The sequence below is a fragment of the Phalangium opilio genome, unplaced genomic scaffold, assembly GCF_054372755.1.
Source record: "Phalangium opilio isolate 3A_F unplaced genomic scaffold, DU_Popi_V2 ptg000093l_1, whole genome shotgun sequence".
Taxonomy (NCBI): domain Eukaryota; kingdom Metazoa; phylum Arthropoda; class Arachnida; order Opiliones; family Phalangiidae; genus Phalangium; species Phalangium opilio.
In genome coordinates this window covers 6,013,082-6,036,813 of record NW_028324198.1, presented here as the reverse complement: position 1 = coordinate 6,036,813, position 23,732 = coordinate 6,013,082, and the positions used below count along the sequence as shown (strand labels likewise).

The following is a 23,732-nucleotide window of genomic DNA, read 5'->3' as shown; positions in this document are numbered from 1 at the left end:
TTAGAAATCATAAGAAGTTCAACGCCGGGAAGATTATCCTTGAAGGTGCGGAGTCAGACAGAGAATGGCCGGAAATCACCTGGGACGAATCGAGACGTTAACGAAAGATAATTATGATACCTGGAAAATGCAAGTGGAAGCCCTGCTTCAAAAGAACGACCTCTAGGAGTATGTAGATGGAACTTCAACGAGGCCAACTCCGGTACGGGGAACGGAAGGAAACGCCCAGGCGGTCGCTATCTGGGACAGTAATGATCGGAAGGCAAGAGCGGACCTAATCTTGTCGATCAGTCCGTCGGAGTTGAAGCAAGTAAAGAATTGCACGACTTCACGGGAAGTATGGCAGAAGCTCGAATCCATCTACCAGTCCAGTGGACCTGCCCGGAAAGCCACGCTGCTGAAAAAACTGACCCTCAAGAAAATGAAGGAGGGAGAAGATGTCCGGGATCACGTCCGAGAATTCTTCGACGCAGTAGTCAAGTTGGCTGACATGGGAGTAGCTGTAAACGACGACCTACTGGCCATTATGTTGTTATACAGTCTACCGGAATCGTACGAGAACTTGCGGTGCGCAATAGAGTCCAGGGATACGTTACCTGATCCAGAAGCTTTAAAAATAAATATCCTGGAGGAATCAGACGCCAAGAACTCTAGGGAAGGCGAACCCGTGCAGAATGCGATGATGGGCAGTAACCACTTTTCCCGGAAAACTGCAGTAAGGGGTAGAGAAAGAGGTTCACGTGGACGAGGAAGCACGACCTTCAAGTACAAGTGTCATGGATGCAGGAAACCCGGCCACAAGGTAGCCGATTGCCCCGATAGAGACAATGGTTCAGAAAGAAAAACCAGAAAGAAGGAAAACGCCCATCATGTACTGGCAGAAAATTTGGCCGAGGAAGAATTCGCATTGCACCTGAAGGCTTATCACGATTCCTGATGCCTGGACAGCGGAGCCACCTCGCATATGACTTCCAGCAGAGACTGCTTCAATGATTACGAAGAGACCACGAAATCTTTAAACCTGGCCACTGCAGAGTCAACGAAGATACGAGGTGTTGGCGAAGTAAAAGTACACGCAACGAATGGCAGCGACAATCGAATTCTTCGCCTGGAACGAGCCCTTCATGTCCCGGATTTAAGAACAAATCTCCTATCCATTGCCAAGATGACAGACAAAGGACGTGAGGTCACATTCAAGAAGTCGCAGGCCTGGATTAAGACGGCAACCGGGGAAGTGATGCAGTTGCTGACAGAGTTGGAGACCTTTATTTCCTGAGAAAGGCTGAAGAAACAGTCCATGCAGTGCAATCGGAAATAAAGCCTAGAAGCAACCTGGAAAACTGGCATTTCCTACTCGGTCACTTGAACGAGAGAAGTTTAAAGGAAATGGCCCGGAAGAATTTGGCTACGGGACTCAACATTGAAAAAGATGGGAGTCTGGGAATCTGCAAATTCTGTATCAAAGGAAAGCAATCGAAGGAGCCGTTCCCGAAACCTGAGGATAGCCGCACCTCGCATGTCCTGGAAATAGTACACTCTGACGTATGCGGCCCGATGAGAGTAGCGTCGATGAGCGGAGCCAAGTACATCGTCGTTTTCACTGATGATTATTCCCGGTGGAGTGAAGTCAGCTTTTTAAAACACAAGAGCGAAGTGTTGAAAGCCTTCAAAGAATTCAAGCATCGAGCTGAAGTGGAAACCGGGAGAAAAATCAAGACATTGCAGTCCGACAACGGTACCGAATACTGCAACAATGAATTCGACAGATTCCTGAAAGACTCTGGGATAAAAAGAAGACTCACCGTACCATACACCCCGGAACAGAATCGCATTGCTGAAAGAAAGAACAGAACACTCCTGGATATGGCCCGATGTATGATTATACAAGCGCAACTTCCACCATCATTCTGGGCAGAAGCGATGGCCACGGCTAATTACATTCGAAACCGTTGTCCTTCCCGGAGCATAAATGGAGAAGTACCATTTACCAGATGGACTGGAAAGAAGCCATCCCTGCAACATTTGAAGATTTTCGGCGACGAAGCTTTGCTGTTGGACGAAAATAAAAGGAAGGGGAAGTTTGCAGCCAGGAGCAAAGAATGCGTTTTCATCGGCTATTCTGAAGTCTCGAAGGCCTATCGACTATGGGTTCCGTCCGAGAAGCAAATTTACCGAAGTCGAAATGTCAAGTTCCTGGGAGAAATTAATAAACAAGGCGGATATGATGATTTCGTCACTCCAGAAGTCAACCTGAAATACGGAAGCAAAGCTAAAGGCGAAATCGAAGTCCCGGCCACTACACACGCTGCAAAACCGTCTGTCAGAGAAGAATTCAAAGAAGTCAAAAAGGAGTTCATAGATGAAACCCCGGAAGAATCTAATACCCAGGAAAACGACGACGTCTTTGAAGAACCGTCAGAAACCCTCGTTCTGAAGAAAGGTCCCGGAAGACCGAAGAAAATAAGAACTGGAGTACCCGGACGACCGAAAAAATCGTTCAACTTGATTCCGAGCGTCTCAGAAAAGTCTACTGAAGAGGCTACTGACGAGCAAGAAACCCTGTCCGATGAGTCAGCAATCCTAGCCATCTTGTCAGAACCTTTGTCCATGAAGCAAGCCCTGGCTTCTCCGTACGCAAACGACTGGAGGAAAGCAGTAACGGAAGAGTTCGTTTCGCTTATCAAGTGCGAAACCTGGGACATCGTTGATTGTCCGGAAAACCAAAAGGTCCTTGGAAATCGCCTAGTCTTCCGAACGAAGTACTTACCCAGCGGAGAAGTAGAGAAAAGGAAAGCCAGGCTCGTAGCGAAAGGTTTTGCCCAGAGACCAGGGATCGACTACCAAGAGACGTTCGCACCCGTCATTAGATCCAGCTCAATAAGACTGCTTATGGCCCTTGCTGTAGAAATCGGTTTGGAAGTCCACCAAATGGATGTCGTCACGGCCTATCTTAATGGCGAACTCGAGGAGGAAATATATATGGTCGTCCCGGAAGGATTAACAGAATCCCTCGAAGAAATCGTCAAGTCAACCCGGTTCGACAAGTCAATCATTGCCAGAGCAAAGAAATGGACCAGCAACCTGGAAGAAGAGGGACATAAAGTCTGTCGCATCAAGAAATCCCTCTACGGCTTAAAACAATCGGGCCGCCAATGGTACAAGAAGTTACATCAAAGACTTTCGGAAATCGGAATGACACCATTGAAGAGCGACCCCTGCTTATACGTTTTAAGAGTCGCGGAAGATATTATGATCATTGGAGTCTATGTCGACGATCTGATCCTTGCAAGCAACAACCCGGATTGGATGACTGATGTAAAGCTTGAACTTGGGAGAAAGTTCGATATGAAGGACCTGGGGCCAATCCATCACTGTCTCGGAATGGAATTTCACCAAGATCTAAAACAAAATACCATCCGGATTTCCCAAGCGAAATATGCAGAAACGGTCCTGGAACGTTTCAACATGCAATATTCCAAAACAATAGCGACTCCAATGGATGCCAACAACAAGTTGCAAAGTCCAGAACACCCAGTAGCAGAAGAGATCAGTCGTATCCCGTATCAATCTCTGGTCGGCTCTCTCATGTACCTGGTAGTGTCATCACGACCGGATATGGCGTATTCAGTCAGCGCATTGAGCCAGTTCAACACCAGTTATGACGAAACTCATTGGATTGCCGGGAAAAGAGTTCTGATATACCTGAAGGGAACTCTTCATCATGGGTTGCTTTATCGGAAGACCGGATTGCCAATCCAGGGTTTCGTTGATGCAGACTATGGAGGCTGTCCGAGAGATAGGAAGTCATATACTGGATATGTCTTCAAACTAGCCGGCGCTGCAGTATCCTGGGAAGCCCGGAAACAGCGAACTGTTGCCTTGTCCAGTACAGAAGCAGAATATATGGCAATGTCCGACGCAACCAAAGAAGCCATATATCTCAAGGGACTTCTCAACGAACTTGGAGTATCAGTTCAGGCGATCGAGCTGTACAACGACAACCAGGGTGCCCAGAAACTCGTTCAGAATCCTGTTTTTCATGCCAGAACGAAGCACATTGATATCCGGCACCACTTCATTCGAGACACCTACGACCAGGGACATATAGCCTTGCGGTATCTACCAACAGAGGAAATGCCAGCTGACATCTGTACGAAGAGCCTGTTCCGTCCGAAGCATCTCCTCTGCGTCAAAGCCCTTGGACTGGAAATAATCAAATGACCACCCCCTGGATAGAAGATTGAAACCACCGATATTAAGAGGGACTGTTGTAAATTAGAGATAATACCGGTTGTTTTTTATCTATATCCAGATTCTATTTTCTGTACTTGTGTTTTTTATGCATCGCGGTCATTGTTGTAATCTTTATTTTTTATCGCGATGCCTTAACTATATAACCGGATAACATTCCGATAACGTTTGTCAGTTCACAGTTGATCAGTTCCCAGTTATCTGTTCTCAAATAGCAGTTGTATTCCCGGAAATAATGTTTTACTTAAATTAATAAAGAGTTTATAACCAGTTAAACCCAGAGTCGTTCTTGCGTCAAACAACAACATTATCGATACTTTTTAGGTCTTGATTCTAATCAAGACATTTTTGATTAATTGATTTCGAGTTGTTTTTTTCGAGCGAGACCCCCGACCGCTCGATTAAAAAGCCTTGCGTCAATTATAGACAAAATACGCTTGTGGGGTCCTACAACTAGGATTAATCGTTAACTACAATGACATGTTATATTTTGCACCCCTGCAATGCAACAAAGTACTATTTTCAAGCTCATTGTACTCTGTCACCTAGACCTTTTGTATGATTTCCATTGACTAAAAATAGGTGATGTAGGCCTTATACTTATTTGCTGCGTAATAGAGGTCAAATATTGCCAGAGTTTAATCATAATTTATTACAAGTTGCCCGTGCTACGGTCGTTACATTTTTGGCGAAGTATTATTAACGTTTATATCTTTCGACACGCTACAACGACTATTGTTTCCATTAGTGTGGCTTATAAGTTAATACTGTGAAGTCAACATGGACGTCGAAGAAGCTTCAGCAAGTTACTTGAATTGCGATACACCTGAAACAATCGCTAGTGAAGGTCAAGACTAGGAGTATGACATTCAATCTACTGTTTCTTCAGGGTCAAGTGCTTCACTCTCTCTGCCCTACAAAAAGAGAAAGTGTTCCTCGCAAGTGTACAACTATTTCACATACAACGGAAGTGCGTGTACATTTGCCTGTACAATGTGTGGGTGAGTGACGATTCAACATATCTTAGTCAGATATAAGATGACGTTTGTAAAAAGTAGGGTTATTCAATTATTGATACCATTTGCTTAGGCGCAATTTAAAATTCCTTATACTAAATACAGTCCTATTCCTCTTCATCCTGAATAAGTCACTAGTCGAGGTCTTTCTCTTTGAGGGGGCAGAAATGTGGGCTTGATAGTGGATGGTTTAGCTTATCTCTTATATTACCTTGTTTAACAAATATTCTGCAAACAATCTGCTTTAGTGCCGTCAAGGCAAAGTAGGTGGTTTAGATTATTTTAGTACCGTTTATGGCTCTGTTCAAATACCATAAGTAACAATATAACGAAAAATATGACTTTTCAATTTTTTCCATCGCTATGACTAAAGCATTTTCGACACTAATTCACTCTGACACCGATTGGTACTTGTAAAGCAACAAAAGTCACTACGTGGTCTGTAATAGTCCTTTCTGGAATACGGAACCGAATTTAATATTTCGTAACGTAAAACACGCGAAGCATTGTTAATTATATTGCAAGAATACACTGTTTTTACAAACGCCTAATAAAAACAAATTGGGGCGGAAGTCAGGCTTGCACGCGACAATAGGGGTCTCTGTACTGGATAATTAAAGATTTGGTTATGCAATCACCGTGATAATCCGTTTTCAAAAGACTTTCTCATGCAAAAAAATTGGTTGATTGTACTGACCAGTCTCGACTAGTTTGGTACAGATTCCCCAAACTATTAGCCGAAAGTTTTAAACTCGAAATATCCCCGACACAATTATTCGTCAGTTGGATTTATCAGAACCGTACCCAACCCGAAGCAAGTACTGTTTTAAGACATAAGTATTCACCGTCTTTTAAGGCCTAGGTTACTTATTTCAGACGGAATTCTTTAAGATGTTACTCAAAAATTCTAAAAATTCCCCTGAGGGGCTCGGTTTTCGCGAATAGCATTCACCTGTTGCCTTTATCGTCTTGTTACTAGTGACAACGCTACTAGTGACAACGACTTTGATTTTCAGGGTGAGCATGACGTCACTTGTAGTCCATTACCGGATGACGTCAACGTACACCTTCAACAAATTTTTGATCAATATCAGTAATAGTGTGCAGATTTACTTGATGGTTTAAATTTGTTTAAAGAGTAGGCGATTGGGGTTTCTTTCCCTGCATAACGTAAGACTTTAGGGACAATCTTCTTGCCAAATAAAGTCAATTATTTTTCAGATAAGATAATTACTGTGCCAATATTTGCCCTTCTACAGCATATAAGCATACATCTTCTTCACCAATTGTTTCTTCATTCAACTAACTTTCATAAGACTTTATATAGATCAGTTTTATCATTGTTATTTTCAGATAGATATGAACCACTAGTTCCATGTTACGACGTGCTCGCTCCGCACACAAACTACTTACCGGCACTAAAACCATGAAGGACCAGAAACTGGGATGGTTTTTTTCGGCTTACAACGTCTGTGCGCAGTTGCCCGCTAGTTTCGCCGGGTACGCGCACCTCCGTACAACGTAAACAAACGTGACGGTTTTGGGAAGGGTATAAAATGTTTGTTTTTATATTTTAATTTCCTAGAATCACTTTCACAATATCCAAACGCGCAAGTCTTTATTTTTTCTATTTTTAATTACTTTATTAACTTTACTTTTAAATAGATGGAAAAAAATTAACATTAATCCCAAGGCTTAGCGAAATGAGACCAAGCGGCCATTTTACTTGTTTACATTGTACCGTCTTTTTCCAAGACCTTGTCGTCTGTTAGCCCTTTTCTTTATTATTTTGGGACACTTTAGCAAGAAAACTTTAACATGGGATCCGCCATTAAGATTCTGGTCCATTATATAGAACGTTCATGCTACAACGAAGTGCGTCACTGACGAATCGATGGTAACACTTTTGATATTTGGAAACACTGCGTTAATTGGGAAGGAGTGTAACTTACTTTGAACTAAATCTTGACCGAGATTCTATGAAGCCAAGAGCCCAAATAAGATCTGAGTAAGTATGCAAAGTCATTGCAATCACTGGATATGTCTACCAGTATAGAAGCGATGAAATAGTGATCCAAAAATAGCAGGGGCATTACGCCAGTACAGTTCAATGCTATCTTCGAACTTTCTCGGGTCTTTCTTGGGGTCTTGATGAAACGTGTATCTTGATATACCTTACTACACTACTTACATTTAGCAGAAAGAAAAACATCTACATTGGTACTTTTTAGAGCTTCGCACAAGATGGCTTAAATGACAGGGTGGTAAAATTCATAATCGTAAAGGACCAACAGTTTAATGTAACGGAAGACGATCACTTTCTCGATATTATTCATTACTTACGACCAAATACAAATCTCCCATCACGTAATTGGATTACACGCTATGTTCACGATTTGTATGACAAGGAGATGAATGTTCTTAAAGTAAAACTAAAGGTTTGCCTCAGTGTGCACTGCACTCTTTCGGTATTTTCTAACGCATTACATACTAGATGGTCTCCGGGAAGTTGGCTTTTGTGGTTGATTGTTGGACATCAAGTAATCAACACCCATTTCAAGGGGTTGTAGTTCAATGGATTACTGAAAGTTGGCAGTTATACACTATAGCACTAGGCTTGACCTTACTGGAAGGATCACGCTCTGGCAAAAACCTAGCAGCAGCGTTCGCGGATGTTTTAACGCAATTTGAAATCCCCGCAAGCAAAATAGTTGCTGTTATAATATGGACACATTTTTTCCTCATTCAAACGTAATCCAGTTCTCAAGGATTTAAAAGCACCGCAATCTCAGTATAGAGTTAGATTTTTGGCACATGTGTTAAACTTAATTTGTCAAACAATTATTGATGTTTTTGACGAAGAGGACAAGAACATACATTATTCAGACAATGATAGTTCAGGGGAAGAATCCGTCGATGGAAAATTACCAAACAATTGTAAACACAAGCCTGATGAAACCTTGAGAAAAACGTGTTAAAAGACGTATGGAAGAGCAGGTGTAAAGCCTGTCGGCACATTAGGAAGGGTACATTTCTTTTCACCCGATATATAATGATATAAGTTTGGGCATAAAATGGTTATTTAGCTTCGCAAGGCCATTATAAGTGTTCGATCGTCACCACAAAGACGACAGTTATACAAGCGGCAATGCGAAGTATATGAAATTGATTATCGTGAACTAATTAGGGACATTAAGATACGGTGGAATTCCACCTTAAACATGCTGAAACGCGCAGTTCAAATGAGACAATTAATGTCATAAAATGATCCTTCAAAACAGCGTTTGGAAATACCTTAACGGAGGTTCCAAGTTCACTTTTTGCAAATTATTTATGTTTATGTTATGTATATATGTGTGACATTCATAAAGGAGCTGAGATGAGATGATTTTTACCGCTTTAAATGGTACTTTGACGTATGTAACACGCTTCACAACATATTTAGTCCAAGTACAGTGCGATAGCTTAGTTCATAGGGCATGCAAATTCAACGACGTAATCGTGTATAATGGTATTTTGCAAGATATTTAATTTATATTGTAAAAGCCTGTCCGCCGCGGAGTGTCATAGAAAAAAAGAGACTGATATTGATTTTGAGGATCGCTGCATTCAACATATATAGAGAATTTCCAGAAGGATTTCCGTCTCTGCCTTTCTATGATATTCCGCAGCGTAATGGATTTTGGGTCCTAAACGTCACCAATATATGACAAATAATTGAACGCCACATGACCTTGTCAAATACATGCATTTATTTCGAGCGTGTGTTAGGATAAGGCGAGTAACTTTCAGTCAGTATGCTTAGCTCCGTAATACTTTGCAAGGTATGAACTGTGTAGCAGGCGTTAGTTATGGTTCCAATGAACATTGTCTTGAAGGGTCATAAATATATTTTCTGTTTTACAAATAACAAGTACATCTATGTTTTTTGAAATGTTTAGCCTTTGGATTCGACTTTGAGAAGTGAAAAAGCATTAACCAAGTTGATTCTTACAGAAGAGGAATGGCATCACAACAACCATATCATTGGGCTACTTCAGGTATTAATAACGGGAACTTAACCTAACCTTCCTACATGGACGAGAGTAAATAGCTTTTGTTGACTTTACAGCCGTTTGATGACATGACAGAACTCATGTCTAAGCAGGACTATCCGAACATTTCTTTTTGTTCGTTAGTTTATAATCATATTTATTGTCATTTGCAAAAATATATATCAGATGTTACCACCGTGGTCAACGAAGCTTCAAGTACAAGTTTAGAGACCTTGTTATACCTGAAAGAGCCTGTATCCAAGGGTCTTGCAAAATTTAAAAAATATGTTCCATCAGCAGATGGTTTGGCTTATGTATTGGCCACTGGTATGTCATGTGCAAAATTAAGTAATCTTATAACTACTCTGATGTTTGAGAATGTTATTTCAGTGTTAGATCCAATATGCAAGATGAGCTGGTACCGTTTGGTGAAGTACCCTGAGGTCACTGTTGAAAGCTATCTAAGGTCTTATTAAAATGTTATCCCAATTTCGTTTCGCGAAGCCGGTCGTCTCGCAATTTGTTGATGAGGGCCTAAAGACGTCTTTAAATGGAATGAAAGATGTCTTGCGGCATTTACTATCAGCAATTGGCATTGTCTTAATAACGTGAATATATTAAAATTACGAATTATTTTACCGATTATAGAAAGGTCAAAAAACAATGGGAGGAACAGTACAAACCTCTACAAGAACCTGCTTCTAAAGAAACGGGTTGTAACATTACAAACAGCGAGCCCCTGGACCTCTTTTTACAATTATCAGGTGTACCTGGCGTCCTCAACAGTGATGAGTTGAACATATATTTAAGCGAACCGGTAGTTAAGCATGAGACCTTAAAAGACGGCGCCTTAGGCTGGTGGAAGGTGATATTGGGCAACTTTTTGATTAGTTACATTGCGATAAAAACCATGAATGTCCCTAGGATCACGAAAGCAGGTTTCCAAATTTGTCGAAAATGGCGAGGGATGTTCTCGCAGTAAGTGGCACAGGCGTGCCAGTTGAATCCTTCTTTTCCTTTGGGCCAAATCTTTTAGAACCAAAACGACAGAAAATGCTTCCGTCTACTATAAAACAATGTATCTGTCTAAAATACTGGCTTAAAAGGTCGCAAACGGAGGTGAGGAAATTATTCCTCACCGCCACAGTTGAGAGTATGAAATAACAAGTTGGGAAAACCAAAATATTACCTCTCCGAGTCAAGACGACTACTTACAAACTTATTTACCCAGATATGGAAATGTTTCTTAAGTTAAAATTTATGAAATATTAAAGCAGTATACAAAGCATAGCAAATATACTGTAAATCAGACGACATTTTACATCCAATAATGATATACTTGTACACATTAAAATCATCCGATGGGGGAAAAACGGGAAATGAAGAGAAAAAACTTTGGAGGGATTACCTTTACGTGTTTGTAAAGGCCCAATTTCCTACTCCTCAACTGTATGCCCTCTATGTTCAAAGCCATATTCACAACAGGGTTACCATGTAAACACTATCCTCTCGTTTCACCTCAACGATTTTCTTAGTTTGTCAACATGACTGTTAACGTTACATAACACCAAAGCTTATTTGTGGCTACACACACTGAAAGTAAATGCGTACCATAAAAAGCATGAAAACACGAAGCTATTATCCGATTACGATCAGACCTTTCACTGGTCTGGGCTGCGTCCAGCAAAGCTCACCAAAAAAGACACCGGATTTTGGAAATGTTTACCGGTGAGCTCTGTCGTCATAGCTTTTCTCCGGTCATCGGCGTTTTATAAATAACGCTAGCGCAGTAAAGCGTGGAAGGTACCAAGGCTTAACAAAAATTGTATGATAACATATTTATAGAGATAGATAACAACTTTTATAATTAAAATTAGAAACTAACATATCTCTTAAAATTCTCGCGTGATCAATTAGTTTCACTTTCACGCCAATTAAATAGCTAGAGTCCCATAGAGCTATTTGTATTAATTCCTCCATGGTTTTTTCGCCAAGCTGAGAACTACGCGTTTTACGTCACGTTATCCAAAAAGCCGACTATTTTCTTTGAAGACCGCGCTAGCTCAGCGCAGTGAACGCGGCCCAGATTTCCACCATGATTATAAAATCTAAACCTAATTATTTAAAAGTGTATTTAACTTTCGGCTCACTCTGAACCGTTAATGTCTCTGCATTACAGAAACGAAAACCAAACCCAAGCGTTTACTTATTGTTCACTAGGCCTATTGACAAATAAAAGTTCATTTGACCAACATAGTGGCGTTGTGCTTGTATTTACTTCAGAAAGGATTATGCTATAAACAGATGTAGTATAGCTTAAGTTATATATAAACATCCATTTTAAATAATAATATTAAAATAAATCTGTGGAATATCAAAATGAAATAGAGCTTTAAAGCTACAAAAGTACTAAATACATCATAATTACGAAAAATATTTCCACATATTCACTTTATATTAAGGATAAAGGGAATATTATGGTTCTGTAGGATTTCTTTACACATCAAAACAAAACGAACTTCTAACGCAGCGCACTACTGTAACAACGGACGGACACACACAGACAAAAACATAGACTGCTTTTTAACTCTTTCCGTATTAATTTTGAATTGAGAAACAAGATTATCTTAAATATTAAAATAAATACAATTAATATTTAATATTTTCTTCGTTAGTTATTCGCCTTATTGAACGTTACATCGTTTTAAAAAAGAATAATTGAACATTCTTGAGAGACTTGACTAATATTGGCGTTTGAAATGAAGCATACGCCGGTTGCTTCGCCTTACTCAGATAGGTAGTATATAAGGGTGTCGAACAACAGCTATAAGCAAGAACAACCGCAATTGCGAAAACCTATCGTGGACACCCCACCCTAGGGAGGCTAGACGTTTCTCGTAACTCTAGCTGATCGCCGCGAATGTCTTAAACCCAACGATGACGATGGAGTAGAAGCCAGGTGTGCAGACTGGTGTCCATGTGGGATGGACAAAAACAAAGACCAGAAGATGGTGGTGTTAGAAGCCAGGTGTACAGAATGATGTCCATGTGGGATGGACAAAAACAAAGACCAGAAGATGGTGGTGTTAGAAGCCAGGTGTACAGACTGGCGTCCATGTAGGATGGACAAAAACAAAGACCAGAAGATGGTGGTCTTAGAAGCCAGGTGTACAGACTGGCGTCCATGTGGGATGGACAAAAACAAAGACCAGAAGATGGTGGTTATTAGAAGCCAGTATGTATGTACAGACTGGTGTCCATGTGGGATGGACAATGACCAGAAGATGGTGGTGATTAGAAGCCAGTATGTACAGACTGGTGTCCATGTGGGATGGAAAATGACCAGAAGATGGTGGTGGTTAGAAGTCAGTGTGTACAGACTGGTGTTAGATAGGCAATGGAGTAATAGCCTGTAAGTGTAATACAATTTTCGAAATTTCCGGAAATTGAGGACACGTTTGCTCCGATTTGCAAACTGCGAACGCGGTCCCCTGGGGTGTAAGTCAATAACAACAGACAGACACACACACACACATCTCGAGTTTGCAGCCTGTGCAAAACTAGGAAACCTCTTGCATGCAACCTTTGGTCGGAGGGGTATTAGAGAGGCTAAGGTAACCTACACTTGTACACGCACTGCTAATGCGAGTCGGAATTGACTAGACAAGCATAACGCCCTAAGCTCAACACATTACAAAAAAGCTGCCCAATCGCAAGATTTGCAAATCGAGATCTAAAAAGTCTGTAAACGCCTGTATAACTTGTACTCTTTCTGTTGAAGCCTCTCACAAGGAAATGCAATGTGAAATCTGCTAACACTGGTGTCATATTTCCTGTGCATACATACGTGAAGAAATATACACTCATCTCTCCACCACTAACAGTGATAACTTAATATTTCTGTGCCCACCGTGCGTCCACAAAGGTGCCCCTGTTCTTAGATCGGAGGCTAAACTAGTCGAGGACTACTCATCAATTAAGCTACAGTTGTCATCGCTATCTGAAGAACTCTCACAGCTCCGCGAACAGTTTTCCACTGTCGCTGGTCTAGTTCAAGGTTCGGATTTGCCACTTATTAACCAAAATATCTCTCCGCCGGAGCCTTCACTTGTTTCTCAGCAGAATGCTCCCCATATCCCTGATATCCCCTCTCTTATTTCGTCCCTGTCGGAACATATTGCTGACTGCAAATCGCAAATTACCACTTTACATGGGGATATTAACGGTAACTCGTCAAAGGTCTCTGCCTTAAGAGCCGATGTAATCCATAACCGTGCTTGTAACATTATACTTGCTGACTCTATCACTACCAGGGGGACCCCCATAATCCCCCTGGACTTAATCGCTCCAAAAATTTCCCCCGTCCAAATGGGAATAAGACCAAATCCCCCCATTTGCAGACAAAATCCCCCCAAACTGAAGACATAATCCCCCCAAACTGAAGACAAAATCCCCAAATTGGTGACAAAATCCCGCGCTTACGAAATCCCCAGCTTGGAGACGAACCCTTCAGAAACTAGGAATGGAGAAAACCCCTCCTAAACGAAGTACAAGAACGTTCGACAATCAGTAAAAAATGTGGTACATTTGTCAAGAATATCATTTGTATAAAGAATGGGTTAAATATTTTTGTGAAAATTAATAACACAATAAAAAACATGCATTGCGACCTTTTTTGCTAAGTGCATGGTGTATGACGCGGGGTTAGGTTAGGTTAGGTTTGGTTTGGTTAGGTTAGGTTACGGTGGCTAACGGTACTATAAAAACGGCTGGCTTCTTATGAGTGCTTTAAATGATAACTTTTACTTTAGAAACCTGAATTTTGGAAATAAGTTAAAACAAAATCAGTAGTTTACTTCTTTTGGTTTAGTAACATTGTTTGCAATACCTTTCACTCTTGTGAATTATAATTTTGCATTATTATCAAAGATAATCTTTGGATTTGGGCTTCCGTTTACCTTTACTTCTAAATGCCTATTATCTGGGGGGATTTTCAATAAAATGATCCTTTCGGTAGGATTTTGTTGAACCGTTTTCCTTCTGCGGGATTTTGTACAAACACGTCTAGAATCGGGGGGAAAAAGTCTTGGCAAATCCAAGATAGGGGGATTTTGTCCGGGGGGATTATGTACGAGACCCATCACTACCCTGGGAGTGCAGTCATCTTCTGCCTCGTCTGTTCCCAATTCCTCTCCTACCACTCGGCCAAAAGCCTTCATCGTGTAAAAGACCAGTGATCCAGGAAGCACTAAGTAAGTCAGAACTTTGTAGCGGATGCACTACTGAGCCTTCATAATCACACATAGCTAAGCTTACATCCGGCTCCCTTTGCTCTCTAATCTTAAGTTTTTGCTTTGCGCCATCTATCGGATGGTGCAAAGGTTTAGTCCGACTATTTTTTACGGCTGGGCGCGCCTTTTTCCCCCATTTTCCCCCCTGTTTTTCCCGTGCGGAATTCAGAAATTATTAAAAAGTACTCAGTATCACACTTAGGTGGCTCTGCAACGTGAAAGAATTTTATTTATTTATGAAATTATTTTCCTCCTCGACCGGGTTTCGATCCCGCACCATCCACAGAGCTCTCACTCCACGGATTGACGCCTTTACGCTCTCGGCCGTCTAGTCATATTAACAAGCTCGAGTTATGTTGCTTAAACCTAGCATCTCTCTCACGTCGGCAGTCGGCGCGTTCCTCTCGCGTCTTGCTTAGTTGGGGCAGGGAGGAGGGAACTTTGTTCGAGGCGGCGTCGCGACGAGTCTCTCGTTTCCATGGTATCGCGCCTATACAATGCCGAGAATTGAAATCTCTTGGCGGGAAATTCGCGAATGGTAGATAGGCAGTTTAAAACGGGTAGCGCTACAATTATAAAATACGTCGCGTTTTTAGCATTAGAAGGTTTACAAAATAATTTTAGGAATTGTACTCGTCGGAAAGTCTGAAATATAATAAAAACTAAACACATTTTTAAAGTAAGAGATATTTGATTTGTAAACCAAAGGAAATTAATACCGTAGTCTCTGGAGAGTGTATCAGGGAAACCTCTGTAACTAAGCAGGTTTATGATATTACCATCTCTGTAAGTGTTCTAATTAAATAAATAAATATTTATATTGTAAGTTAATTAAATTAACTTGCAAGTGCTTCTAGACAGACACATTTTTGAGGTTAACCATACCTGTACATTTAATTTGGGAATTTAGGTTTTGGGATTAGATAAGCTAAAGTCTAAAAACTTATTTTTTCTCTTTAAGCGCGTTACAATTTTGGACAAACAAAGACGATAATTTGATGTTTAATTTTAGTATTTGTATTCGCAATAAAATCTTTCTATTAACGTTTGATTACTCAAATAATCCTAATAATAAATTTTACGAAGCACAAGCACTTTCTAAGGTTCTTTTCACTTTTCAGTAACAAATTTTGACAATGAAAAATTATCATTTTAAGTTTAAATTTGCCTAAAAACGATAATGATAATTTATTTAATTAACTCTTAATTGGATTCTTTTCAGTTACATATTTGCCAAAGACAAAATATCGTTTCAAGTTTAAATTTACCTATAAACGTTAATGATAATTTATTTAATAACTTCTTAATTTTAACTAATAAGAGTAATCAATTACTAATCATCACTTATGATCACTAACTTTAAGAAAAAAAGTTCAATATTATTTTTATAAACGTAATAAAAATAAGCATTGTTAACATGATAATTCAAAACCTAATACTACAACTTCACATTAAGTAATGAGTTCAGAAATAAATGTACTTGTTTCTCTCACCAGAAGGAAAACAATTATCTAGACATCAAGAAACAATATCAATATCATCATCCCATTCGTAAACGCAACAGTTATGAACCAAATTTCAAAATTTGCAAAAAAATATCTTCGAACTCACTTCCTTGCTGATTGCAGACGCTTTTCTATGCCTAGCAGCCTACCGGCGTTTCCCTATTGTAGCGTCATCTACGTACACTACTATTTTAGCAATTTGGAAGAAATAATTATTCATTGTTAACTATCTATTAAATTTAGTGTTTTAATTGTAAATTTTATGTATGAGCAAAACAGTTTAAAATTACTTTGGCATATGTATTAAAATTAGGCCGACATGATGGCGCTAAATAGAGCCTAGATCTGACTTAGATAACCAGCCTTCATTCCGACTCTCAGAGCATTCCACCCCCATTTTTCCTTATAACTACACCCCCAGTTCAAAGAATTCGATTTACATGTATAAGCGCGACTTTTGAAGAAAATTCAAAGGAACCGAAAATTAACATTAAGTTTTATGGGAGGAGGTAGGTATTTTTGCCAGATCCTTTCTTTGACCTATTGATTCAAATGACCTTAAATTGTAGTGAGACGTGTGTTTCAATGTGTTTTATTATACTGAAAATGATTAAAGAAAGGCCAAACTGTTGATATCTTCGGATCTACTGATCCAAATGTCCTGAAATTTCACCCCGAGGTGTGTTACAATCTATTCTATTACATTTAATAGGATAAATATTTGAATAAAAATGAATTTCTAATGTAAAAATTGTAAATTCAGTATTTCTAATGTGAAAATTGTAAATTCAGTATTTCTAATGTGAAAATTGTAAATTCAGTATTTCTAATGTGAAAATTGTAAATTCAGTATTTAATCCACAATTCAGTACTTACAACCATTTTCCAAGAAAGAAACCCAGCCCCATCCTTGTCCAAAACAGGCCTTTTAGAGAGTAATAGATTATAAAACCAAGACCTCTTGAACCAATATTCTTAGATTTGTAAACGTGCCGAGGGGCAGGTCTCGCGAAACCTGATCAGTTGAATAACACATATAATGAGAACGTTCTGCGTTCGTTACCAAATGATACTGATAAAAAATTATTGCATTAAAATGTAAGGTCTCCCTCGCAAGAAGCTTCAGTATGTCATCGAAAAAGTAGAGTACCGCTGAGAGGAAGCTTTTTTCTTCTTGGACCTGCTTGACAACTAAGTATAATTTAAAACTATATCTCAAGTAAATCCTGGTTTTTTTTACCAACAGTAACTGATATTGTGATACTTTTCCCCCACCCTTTCAGTTAGTTTCTTAACATAGTAACGTTTACATGGTAGAAACACAAGGGCTTTTCTGAACTTTCCCATTAAGATGTGTTGTAAGCTTTATGGCCTGTAATTTGGTTTAGTTACAGGATTTTTAGTGCCATGTGTAAGCGATATGTTTAATCTTGCAAGGGCCTGAAAGTACTAAATTTATTATTTTGACAAAACTAATTAATTTGAAAGTTTTTATCCATTTTTAGATATAATAGATAGTAGCACATCTCTCATTAAAGTTTCATTACATTTGGACCATTAGACCTAAATATATTGTGGATTGAATACTGGATTTACAATTTTGGCATTGGATATTATTTATCAACAAGAGGAAAAAAATGATACTTGAACTTCATATCACATTATTTGTGTTTTTGCTTTTGCGCTTCGAGTTGCAAAACTATTGGCCCGGCCCTTGCTGGAAGGCTGGCTGGGTGCCTTTCCGCCCTTTTTCGCGTGCGGAATTAGATTTAAATTTATTAATAGCATTTAGAACCATACTTTATGTGGCTTTGCAACATCAACGTATTTTATTTATTTAAGAAACTATTAAGATTAGTCATTGTAAGTAATTGACTACACTTATTATAAGTTAAAACAACAGATAATTAAATAAATTATTAAGAACGCTTACAGGCAAATTTAAACTTCAAATAATAATTTTGGTTTGTCAAAAATTGTATGTGAAAAGAACCTTACAAACTGCCTGGTCCAATTTATTATTAAGGGTTATTTGAGTAATCAGACGTTAATAGAACGATTTTGTTGCGAATACTAATGCTTATAATTTAATCTACAAATTATCATGTTTGTTTATAAAAAATTGTAACTGAAAATAACCGTTGAAACTGCTTTGTCGAAACTATCATTGAGTTTATCAAACCGCACTAGAAAGATTTTATTGTGAATACTAATTCAAAAATAGTTTGTATAGTATAAAACAACTGTAATTGTTTGTGTTAAAGAATTTATTTTAAGGTCAATGATTATATTAAACCAAAGTCATACTAAATTGATTTTGTTCATAATCGAAAGGATATTTGATAAGGAAAAAGAGAATACCGCCAAAAATATTTGCCAGAATCACACCAGTTCTAGCCAAAAGAGGGCGCGCAAAGCATAATATGGCCGGGGCCATCTTGTTTATATTAAGACTTTTTTAACCTCATAATAGATTAGTTGAACATGAGTGGATAGGTGGCGTCTCATATTGCACCTTTGGTGAGCGCCCCTATATTGAGCCAGGCCTATTGGTAGGGCTATATAAAGTCGGGTCAGCTGTGTATTAGAGTGAGTGTACAGTTTCATCTTGTTGCAGTCTGTTAAGCAGTCTGTCTCATTAGTCATCATGATAGTATCCTGATAGAGTGGCAGTTTATAGTTGTTGGTGTTAGTAGAGAGTTAGTTAGCTAGTGCAGTAGGCCCCTAGGCCGTATTCACCTTCTAAGCTAAGACCTGTTTAGATGTAGGGTAGATTGACCTTCTACGAGGCAATCCAGTGATATTGTCCGTTATGACTAGTCTTCGCGCGTTAACTCTCTCAGTTCGTGCCATCACTTCAGTAGACCTACTTTGGGACACAAATGGCTCTACTTCAACCCTAGTAAGTGATGCTTTTATTAGCTACCTCCGAAAGGCACAACCCTAGTCTGGCGCTCTCACTTCCCATCCTTTCACATGCATTGTAAATAGCCATTATCATTTAATTATTTATTTCTTTAATTATTATTGTGAAGGTATGTCCGCACTAGGCCAAAAATTGCGCTAAGTTCGCTACGTTCGCTACGCTCGCCAATCACGCCGAGAAAACCAGCTGTACGCACTTCCAAATTTTCCGCGCGCTCAGCGTACTCGACGAAGCTGGCGAGAGAGAGAACGAAGTTGAAAATGTTCAACTTTTTGCGTCGGTCTTGCCAGCGAACGCGACGCACATCCAATCAGCGACCTTATCTTGGCCACGTGACTGATGTCATACAATGTTATTTCCCTTCGGCAGAATTTAAAATATTCTACTCACCTGAGGGTTACGTAAAGACGTTCCCCAGGTGAAATACAGTTGCGAAATTGCGTTGATTACTCTTGAATCTCTAGTTTAAGCAGATTTAATAAATAATCAAACTGTTTTGGTGTCATTCGACAATGTTCAACGAAAAGCCTTTCCCCGTATCTTTCGTAATAATAACGCAGAAAAGGTTAGAAAAATCACCATCTTGTTTTCTATCTTCGAATACTTCCCTGATCCAAATTCTTCTTTTTCTATTTTTTTTCCGGTTATTTCGCAATAAAAGCATTGAAAGAATTAAATTATTTTCATGTGCCAAACGCTTCACTTTACTACAGATGGGCGCCATTTTTTCTTTGGATGAAGAGAGAAATATCCCACGTGACCAAGATAAGGTCGCTGATTGGATATGCGTCGCGTTCGCTGGCGAGACCGACGCAAAAAGTTGAACATTTTCAACTTCGTTCTCTCTCTCGCCAGCTTCGTCGAGTACGCTGAGCGCGGAAAATTTGGAAGTGCGTACAGCTGGTTTTCTCGGCGTGATTGGCGAGCGTAGCGAACGTAGCGAACTTAGCGCAATTTTTGGCCTAGTGCGGACATACCTTAACAATTACTAACCCCTTTGAACCTGCATAAAAGAGTTCAAACATATACTTTTATTGGTTTTGAGCTCATTGTTTCACTCTGTAACCTACCTTTTTCAGCAATGTAACCTAGCTTTTTCAGCAAATCGGTTACAACATCAACTTCCTGAAGTTCCAGCCACCGTTTCTCACCCGCCAACTGCTACCCCTTGGCCAAATTGCACTTTACAACCGCACCGTAATCTTGTTGGCCATCATGTGAAACCCTCTTCTCACTCTCGCAAATTCAACGCCTTACTTTACCAAGTACCTGATCGCAACGATTCCAGAGATATTATTTGCCAATAATATCTTGTAGGAAATGTTCTTTAGCAAACCGGAGTGTAATGCAAACCATTCGTGAATGGCGTCGGTATGATAAGTTTGAATTCCCCGCGTCTCATGATCGTTATCCCGAGCGACGTGAGGTTCACCGGTCCCTTGTGGCCGAACTCAATGATATCAGGGCCCAAGGTCAGACAGATATCTGTATCCATCAGGGTAAACTGGTGCGTTACTCTACGAACGACCCTGTGACCTCTCAATTCGTCTCAACGCCTACCACCCGTCAGTCAGTTTCTCTCGGGGACCAAAGGGGTCAGTCCCTCAACCCTGTTAACCATGATCGTGATCCATACTGTCCCGCAACGTCGGTTCTACCTAAAATTGTGTCAAACTACGTATACCCTCCGCCGTCTCGCCCACCTCCTCAACCTCATGCGACTCTAGTCTAGCAATTTTATCGTTAAACTCTCAGGGTCTTTACGGTAAACGTGACGAACTATTTTACCTTGTTTCTGCGCGTTACGCTGACTGTATATGTATTTGCGAAACCAGGGCCTCGGGAAAACTTGATGATGCGGTTTTTAACCTCCCAAATCACTCATTTATTCGAATAGATCGTCCCGGCCGCCCAGGTGGCGGAATTAATGTTCGCTGCTCTTACATGAAGTCCCCTTCCTGACCAATTTGAAGATTCACTGTGGCTTGAGATTAAGTTGCCCTCGTCCAAAACTTGGATCAGCCTTGGTTATATTTACCGGGCTCCTAACACTTCTCGAGACCTTACCTCAGTCCTGTTAGACAATATTCGTTCTATCGCCTCTTCTAGGACAGACTTAATCATAATGGGTGATTTTAACCTCCCGCTAATTGACTTGGATAGTCTCTCTTCTAAACCACAAGCCTCAAACGACCATGACACACTACTACAATTGATAACAACCTTGGCCCTTCATCAACATGTCAGATTCCCTACTCGCTTTAGCCAGACACAAGTACCGGGTAGCAATATTCTGGACTTAGTCATAACACCTGACTTCTTAAAACCTGAGATTCGGGAACTTCCACCCCTCGGGGGCAGAGACCATGTGATTATTTGTTCGCTTTACCCCTAATAGGTGCTACTGTTGCCCCTCGTCACTTTGTCCATGACTTTCACTACACCCGTGCGGATTTTCTCGCCCTCAATTCTTTATTGTATAACGTTAATTGGTCCCCCCTCGATCATTTACCAATTGAAAAATCCTGGCATTACTTCAAAGAGCAGTTATTCAAGTGCATTACTCTCACTGTCCCATTGTTTTCCCCTCGGCCACACACTACTCGCCTTTGGGTCTCGCGCTTGGCCAAACGCTCCTTAGTGAAAAAACGCCACTGGAAAAAGCTTCGGTCTGCCTCTACTACGGGTGATATCTCCCACTACAATGAGCTTCGTAACCAATATAAGGCTCAACTCTCGCTTGTTCGGTCAAATATTTCCTAGTGTCGTGCGCGGATGCAATGGCGTCAAATGTCAAATTTAAACATAATCATAGAGCCTTTTACCGCTTTGTTCGTTCGCTAGTACGTGCCTTCCCGAGTCGACTGGGAATCCGTCTCCCAAATGGTGTTAAAACTGATTGACTTTGATATGGCCCAATGGTTAAACCACTCCTTAGTCAAAAACTTTAATGCAAACTTTTGTCACTCACCAGATAATTCTAACTTTTCTCAATTTCCTATAATGAATGAATACTTGCCCACCTTTTTTGAAGTTAAGAAAACTCTCCAATTACTAGATGTCAAAAGGGCTTCTGGCCCTGATGGCCTTACTAACAGGTTATTAAAAAACAGCAGTCCCTCTTTAGCTCTCCCCTACTTAAGCTGTTTGCTACCTCTCTATCGGAGAAATCTGTGCCCGAGGAGTGGCGAACTGCAATTGTGACTCCAATTTATAAGGGCAAAGGTGCCAAATCAGCACCTGAAAATTATAGACCAATCAGCTTAACCTCATCGGTCTGTAAAGTATTTGAAAAATGTATTCGTTGGGCTGTGCCACAACATGTCACCCCTTATCCATCTCCCCACCAGCACGGATTTCTCCACAATCGGTCAGTTGAGACCAACCTCTTGTCGGCATTCCATGAGTGGTCTACCGCCATTGACTCTGGAAAAAGGGTCGATGTCATTTACCTTGACATTGCCAAAGCTTTTGATTCGGTTCCTCATGCCCGTTTTCTTTCTAAGCTTACAGCCTATGGGCTCTCCCCTAACTTATTAGGATGGTTGGCTAGTTATTTGACAGGGCGCTCTCAGGCGGTGCGGGTGGGTAGCTCCTTGAGTAATTTCCTTTCAGTTACGAGTGGTGTCCCGCAGGGGAGTGTACTTGGCCCCCTATTATTTGTCCTCTATATTAACGACTTGCCGAATTCACTATCCTCCCCCCTTGAACTAAATGTTGATGACCTAAAAATCTGGAGAGTTATCAACTCCTACGAGGATATATCTATGTTGCAATGTGATCTCACGAGTCTTGAGTCCTGGTCTCGTTCAAATGGCTTAGCCTACAATTGTGATAAGTCTCTGGTCCTCACCTTGCAGCGTCGTCCTGTTGATCTTAGTGCCCCCTCCCCCTATTACGTCAATGGAACTAATATAAAGCGGGTTAACGAATGTCGCGATTTAGGCCTGACAGTCAACCACAATCTATCCTTCCACAATCACACTTTGAATTCCTGTGGAAGAGCCAATGGTCTATTGTCAGTAATCAAAGCTAACTTCCCTAAAATGATAAATCTCCGAGCCTCTCTTAACCCGGTTGTTCCAATGTTACGTACGTCGAGTTCTTGAGTTCGGCAGTCAAGTCCGGAACCCTAGCTCTAATCGGAACATTAACTTACTTGAGGACGTGCTTGGACGGGCAAGCCGTATACCGCTCTCCCTGCGAGATAAGCCTCGTCATGCCCGTTTAGATGCCCTTGGGTTGAAACCCCTTGCAATTCGCCGCAAATACCTTGACCTTCTTAGCATTTTCAAGATTCTCTGTCAACCTTCCCAGACATTCTTTACCTTCCATGCCAACACTATAGGTACCCGGGGACATAGTCGCAGGCTATTTATTAACCATTCGCGTACAAATCTTCTGCATGACTCCTTCTTCCGTCGAACGGTTCCGCTCTGGAACGCCCTTCCTGAGGACTTTTTTGTCAACTCGCTCGATAAATAATTTTAAGAGGAAACTTCGAACCCATCTAAACATTTAATTGAGTTTAAAAACCTTATGATTTTGCTAAAATGTTAAACATGTAACCATGTGATACCTCCCGTGACAATATTATTCCCAGTGCTAAAGTTCCAATTTTTTTTAAAAAAAATAGTATTTTTGTATATTTGTATATTTGTTACACCACCACTATTTATGTACCTTCCCATTTGGAGCTGTATGGCTGT

The 23,732-nt window shown here is 40.3% G+C and overlaps 1 long non-coding RNA gene across 1 annotated transcript; it reads left to right on the top strand.

Moving 5' to 3' along the window:
* The first annotated feature begins 16,280 nt into the window (after positions 1-16,280).
* Positions 16,281-17,584, top strand: LOC149640756 (uncharacterized). Its single transcript, XR_016372283.1, has 2 exons — positions 16,281-16,606; positions 16,667-17,584. It is a non-coding gene; the product is annotated as an uncharacterized LOC149640756 (long non-coding RNA).
* The last annotated feature ends 6,148 nt before the right edge of the window (positions 17,585-23,732 follow it).